Below are 6,531 nucleotides of genomic sequence, written 5' to 3' on the forward strand. Positions count from 1 at the left end.
TACACTTTACAAAAATAAAGTWAATTCATTCCAGTCATACAGACAAACTTCAGGTCAGTTACATACATTCTGAACTGTAGTACAATCTAAAAGTCGTGGGTTCAGATRTACTGTAGTATTCTCCCTTTGCATGCTTCCTCTCAAAAATATGGCTACACAGATTTTTTTTTATGTGCACCCTCTTCAACCATACTTTTTCCTTCCACTTAACTTTCCATTATTATGCTTGGATACAGTAGACTGTGAACAGATTTTATTTTAGTAACAACCTTCTGGCCCTTACCTTCCTAGTGGAGATGCCAATAACTATCTGSTGGACAGCTGTCAGGTCAGCAGGCTTCCCATTACTGTGTGGGACATTGTCATGACAGACGTTCATACTGTCTGTCTGTCTGTGCATAAGACTGATGGAGARGGAAATGCTGCTGACAAAATAGAAAGAAAGATGAGTATTTAAATAATGTGAGGCCAGTTTGGGTGGGAGGAAGATGAATTGAACTGAAGACACAMAGAATAAACTGAGCTTAAAGGTCACACACGCAAAAAATGAAAATAAAAAAACATACTCRAACACCAATTTAATATTATAAATAGTGAAGTAAACCCAACCATAACAGTCAAAGGAGCGGGCTTCACATAAAAAAAGTAAAATGAGGATTAATTTGTACAAAATTCAAAGACACAAAAGCCCAGAGCGACTAGAACAACGGCCGTTTTAATAAAAGGACGGCCTTTTTGGTGTAACTGTGTCTGCATTATGTAAAATTACATGGAATTGTGTAGTTCAGTCAGCTAGCTTTAGGTTTCTAATTATAAAAGTGCAACTATGCTCTATTTCAACACAATGCRCAGGCCAGAAAGGGCGGAATGTTTTCGCAATATTTTCTCATTACAGTAACATTATTTGTCTGGCAAGTTAAAGTCATTTCCCATTATTCTTTTCAGAAATAAATCTATGAGACAAACTGTTTGGCAACAGTACAAAGTGCCTCAGGACTTTRTGGTTGAGATGCAAACTTTGACTGACTCAATCCGTCACTTCATTCTGACCTCCTGGAGCAACTTTTAATTGCACTTTTTCCCTTTBCTVTTTATATGATAAGTCCCGGTATTTGGAAGGCCTTCTTGACATTTCTCATTTGAAGAACTGTATATAAGTTTTTTGGGTTTTTTTTTTCAAACTGTTCCTGCTTTACCTATTTGCATCTTCTGCAGTGTTTGTTTTTGTGCTTTACAGAGCAGCCTCTTTGTGTTTGGTTTTCACTCCATGCGGGTTSTTGGTTTGCCTGATGGGAGGGGCAATGAAACAAAAAAAACTGTTATTTATATTCAACAAGCAACACACCAACATTGTGTTTCTGTATTTGCACTTTAAGCACAGTGTGTGACAAGCAGGAAAGGTTAAAAAAGAACAAACGTAAAACAAAGATGGAAAAATATTATTTGTACTGAGCCCACTGGGTGGAGAGCTGGTTGATGCAGAAATGCTGAGCGTCTCTTAGTGGATGCATCCCCCATGCTCTCATGTGAACCTCATCCTGGTCCAAACTTTCTAGAATACAGTGGGGGGGGGGGACACATTTTGGCAGCCTGCATTTTCTCCTGCTGAAAAGABCTCATTAGCATCTGTTGCCCTCAATTGARTTTCCCAGACAGAACTTCCCCTGAAGCTGAATACAAATCCTGCCTCTTTATTTCTTACTGAGACACCAAGGACCCGGCCAATTGGGTAAGCCTGTGAATTCCAAACTACGGTCAAAAATAGTCATCTAATTGGTCAAATGTTTAGGGGGAAACTGCACAGTGACACAAATGTATTTTTATTCGCTTTTTCRTATCTGTTTCGGGGTAAACACAGCTATAAATCCCTGATAGTATAAGTTGTATATTCAGATATCTCATTAGTCAAATTGCCTCTGTCAGTTATTGAATCCTATTTGCATTTAMAGTCTGCAAACATTTTTTCCTTCAATTCAACTAAAAACCTGCCGTCCATTGTGCAGTTATGTAAAATGYTGAAACCTTTTTTTTTAATGCTCTGTGATTAAGGGAGCAGTATTATGTATCCAGGCACATTGTTCCATTTTATAACCCAAACAAGTAACTATGTTACCTTACGTTGTTATAAAAATGTGAATCATGATATGTATCAAATATATGATGTATCAAATGTGACTTAAAAGAAATTTTACTTGGTAATTTAACATTTTGAAAGTGATTCTCTCTCTTTCTGAAATTCCACCTTCAGGAAGTCATCACAACGTCGCTCCTCTATTAATCCTTTTCCAAACATTTTTACCAGCATTCCACTGAAAAGTAGCCTGCATAATGAGCTCAGCAGATGTGCAGTTCCACCAGGTGTTTGCTAATTGCTGCCACTAGTCTGAAGGAGCTGAGTCGGGGTCCACTGTGAGGCGGGACCTCGGAAGATTAGAAACTGCACCCTGAAGGCAGCGCTTGATCCACCCGGTCGATTTTCACAGCTCAATGGTTGCCGAAGGGAGAGTGAAGGATTTATCAAACATGCAAGGACGAATCAAAGCAACACTCCAGGTATGGTTTTGATGAGGGAATAACATTATAAAGTGATGTTAAGCTCAAAAAAAGTTGATTTTACAAAACGATACCCCATTGATTTAAAAGGAGTAATTCACACAAGTTGATGTAGCTTCTTGAATCTGAAGACTCACTTGTCTCTAATTTAATGGCAGTTTAACACGATTGCCTAGATTTATAAGATGGCAGAAATCTGTGCCACACAGGTAAACRAGGCTTCTGCAAATTAATTATTTGAACTAAGTAATGGGTACTTCCCAAAGGTGCAACATTTTGACATTCAATGAACAAAACTGGGCTATTAAACTCTAATATCTTATTCTATGTTGTTACCACAAAAGACTTTATGAGGTTTTCTGATTATCCTAATTGTATTCTTGGTATTAGTGAATAAAGTCTACGCTTGCTTCCTCCCTCTGTGGAATAATTAGAGTTGCTGAGATGTCTTTACAGAGAGCTGTGTAAGATCATAACTTAGATGAATAAAATATGATCAGTCAGAAATAAAGCTATTTTCTGTTTAGAAACTAGTGCATTTTTCTCGATTGGTGGTTTCAGTGAAGTTCCAGAAATGAAATAATATTTTGAGAAAAATATGTGTATTGCAGGTGAATATTCAAAGACTTGTGGACAAAATTAGCAATTGCATACAATTTTAATATACTATATCGTCTTGTTTCTGTGATGATAGTCTCTCTTGTTAACAGAACAATAATTTTAACAGAATAAAAAGCTTTCCTGTAGAAATGGTAGAAGAAGGAAGCAGCAGAATGACACATCAGTTTGTTTTTTTTCTTCTTCTTCTTTCATTCGGGTGTTTGTATGTGAATGACAGGTCATGTCACCGCTGGGTCAGCCACTCCTTGGAGAATGTGTGGTCTGAAATGAAAAGACTGGAGGAAAAAAGGTATTGCATCATCACCGTGCTTGTCAAACAACATTTAGGGAGCTCCAATCAAAGCAGGAAAACATTGTGACATCTAATTTGAAAGCAACCAGAGCTTAAAGATCCAGTGAGACATGATGGATGTGTTTATATACCATGGATTCCCAGTGGAATAAGAGCTAGTCTTTCCTAGAGGAACAGGGTTAAAGTTAACAACTAGCATATTGTTTTCAGTTCATTTCATTGTTTGCTTGTTTTTTCTGTTTTTTTTTCTTCTATGTTGTACTGGAAAAATGTGTTTTGTTCCTTGTTGCTACAGGGTAAAGTAGGTTTCACTATAAATCCTTTAACAACATGAAACTCATGGCATCTTTTACCTTTTAATATCTGCATAGCTTTCAGTAAAACCCTGAGGGTACTGCCAATCTATGGCTTTTCAATGACACCATCCAAAAAACAAGATCATTACAAACAGATTATCGCTTGTTGCGATTTTGTGTCTTTTAAATTRTGTACTAGAATGCAAAACCTTTCACTTRAAGGACTTTAAGTAGTCTTGCCTTAAATATTAAATAATTTATGCTAACAGAACACTGCCACCCCAGCCCAAATAATGTCCTATGTCTAAATAAAAAAAAAATCTAACTGCTGAGTTTTGGTTGAAACGTAAAAAAAATTTTTTAAATGAAAAAAAGGAAGGAAACAACGTGAAGCAGCGATCAGTGTTTTCCGTAATGCAATATGTAACTGATGTCAAACAATATAATTTACATTTGACTGGTGTATGTAGTGGCGTTTTCACCCCTTTGTGGAGGCAGCCAAGAAACAATGGACATGCTGTTTTTATGTATTTTAAAAACAGAATTAAACTTTCATAAACATTAAACTATGTTTTAACAAAAGTCTCTGTTTTGTGTGAATGATCCAACTGAACTGATCGGTGTAAGCATTGTACATTCAGAACCAAAGATGCAATCCACGGCTCTGACATTTTGCACCAAATGGGAATTGAATAAGGCAGCGACAGCATGAAACAAGACATTTAATGAAATAAGGATAAACAAAGGTGAACTCATTAATGGTGCAGCTGAGAGCTCACTTTTCTTCCCACCCCACATTAAATATGCTTTATGGTTTATAATAATATTTGGAACAGTTATTTTTCTGTATGGATAGGTACAGTTAATTCTCCTTCAGACTCCGCTGGGGCAMAAACAYCTAAAGGCTTCATTCACAGCCTTTCTTTCTGCAGCAATAGCTTGAAGATTGATTTCTAAGCTCTTCAATCACCTGTGGCGCAGTAGTCTGAGAAATAATTGCTTGCTTTGTAACATCACCCACCTCAATAAAAGTGTTCTGGTACTTAGTGTCTCAGAGAGGTAGAGTTGGCAAAGTTCTGCCTGCAGAATGTTTATAGTAGCTTTTATCACTGTATTAAGTGATAAAATGTGAATTCAATTCAAAGTGTGAAGCACTTTGAATTGCCTTGTTGCTGAAAATGTGCTATATAAATAAAATTACCTTACCTTATTAGCATAACATTAAACTGGACTAAAAGCATTGCTAATGACTATCAAATTGCAGCTCATTAGTTTATCTAGCATTAAAAAGTTTAAATTAGGTGGAATGTGAGGATCATTTATTGTTTATTCATGGAGTCTTTGTGAGAAAAGCAAATAAGCATTTTTTTTCCTTAAAGCCATGGAGTCAGACAAAAGCAGCCAAACCTGCTGAGTCAAATGTCACATTTATCCACCGGAAACCATTACAATTCATACAATCCTAAAGAAAAMAAATTCAAGATCAACTCATACAACTCACACGAACATTTAAGAAATCTATTTTACTTTATTCACTCACTGTCTTGTGAAACATATTCGTATTATCTGAAAAATGTCTTGTTTTAGCTYACCGTTTCTGTGACGGTCTTCCTCAATTCATGCTAATTTGGCCGTCTGTGTGATGTTTTTAAATAATAAAACTTCAAAAATTAATGACGGGYGCACCAAAGCCTATTCACCACCTAAAACCAAAAAAAAGGCAGTTTTTGTAGCTCATTTGGGCTTTCTTTGCCAGAAGTGCAATATGCATAAAATATGAARCCACATCCGGCACTAAAATTGCTCTTTCTTTAATCTCTGCAGGATCATTGTGAAGTTCCTCATTAATACCCCCACAAGGGTGAGCAGAGGTGGCAGGATGCAGCATTGCCTCCCAGCTGCAGGCAAGTGCAAGATATCGGCTTAGGGGAAAGCTGACCTTTAATGCATCTAAAGGGTTAAGGCTTTGCATACAAATTTTGATCTGATTCCTCAGTCATGTGGCCAGTTATTCACCGTCACAAAATGTCACTGCTGGATTCTGCCTTTGCTCAGTGGATCTCATCAATATGCTCTGTTCTGTCTGAAAATATACCGGAATACTTCATTAAAATGTTAATATTCACGTTTGTGAATGTTGTCATCCTTTTTCTGTGAATCAGGTAATAATAGAGTGGCAAGCTTGCAAATGTTGGGTTATTTAATTAGTCACAATAAACAGTATGGCTCCAAAGCTAGTGTAATTTAATCGCAAATGCAAATGCAAGGAACTATATTAAAACGCAATTATGTGGAGAGGAAGGGAGGAAAAAAGACCAAAGAAATTATGCAACATTGCCACCTACTGGTAAACTCTAGAACCTTGCATGCCTACTCACTTCTAAGTGGTAATATCCTGGAATTGACATTTATTACATTGTGCTCGGAYTTTGATGTGAGCTATAAGAAGAGACAATAACACACACACATACACGCAAACAAAAAAAGACACAAACACTKTTCCTATGTGTATTTTTGGAATATATGCATGAAAAACCTCTAAACCTATAACTCAAGTAGGTTGAATTGCACAATACATTTTTTGTAGTATTTTTTCGGGTTAAAAAAAAAAAAAGCAATAAGATGCTTGAAGTTTCTCACATTTTGCCACATTTCAGCCAAACATGTTTTTATATCTTATTTGGGGTTTTTGTTAGACAATTACAAGTAGTGGATGCTTGTAAAAACACAAATTTGAAGTGTGGAATACATTCAAATCTTTTTAATTTA

This window comes from Poecilia reticulata, linkage group LG8 (genome assembly GCF_000633615.1).
Source record: "Poecilia reticulata strain Guanapo linkage group LG8, Guppy_female_1.0+MT, whole genome shotgun sequence".
Lineage (NCBI taxonomy): Eukaryota > Metazoa > Chordata > Actinopteri > Cyprinodontiformes > Poeciliidae > Poecilia > Poecilia reticulata.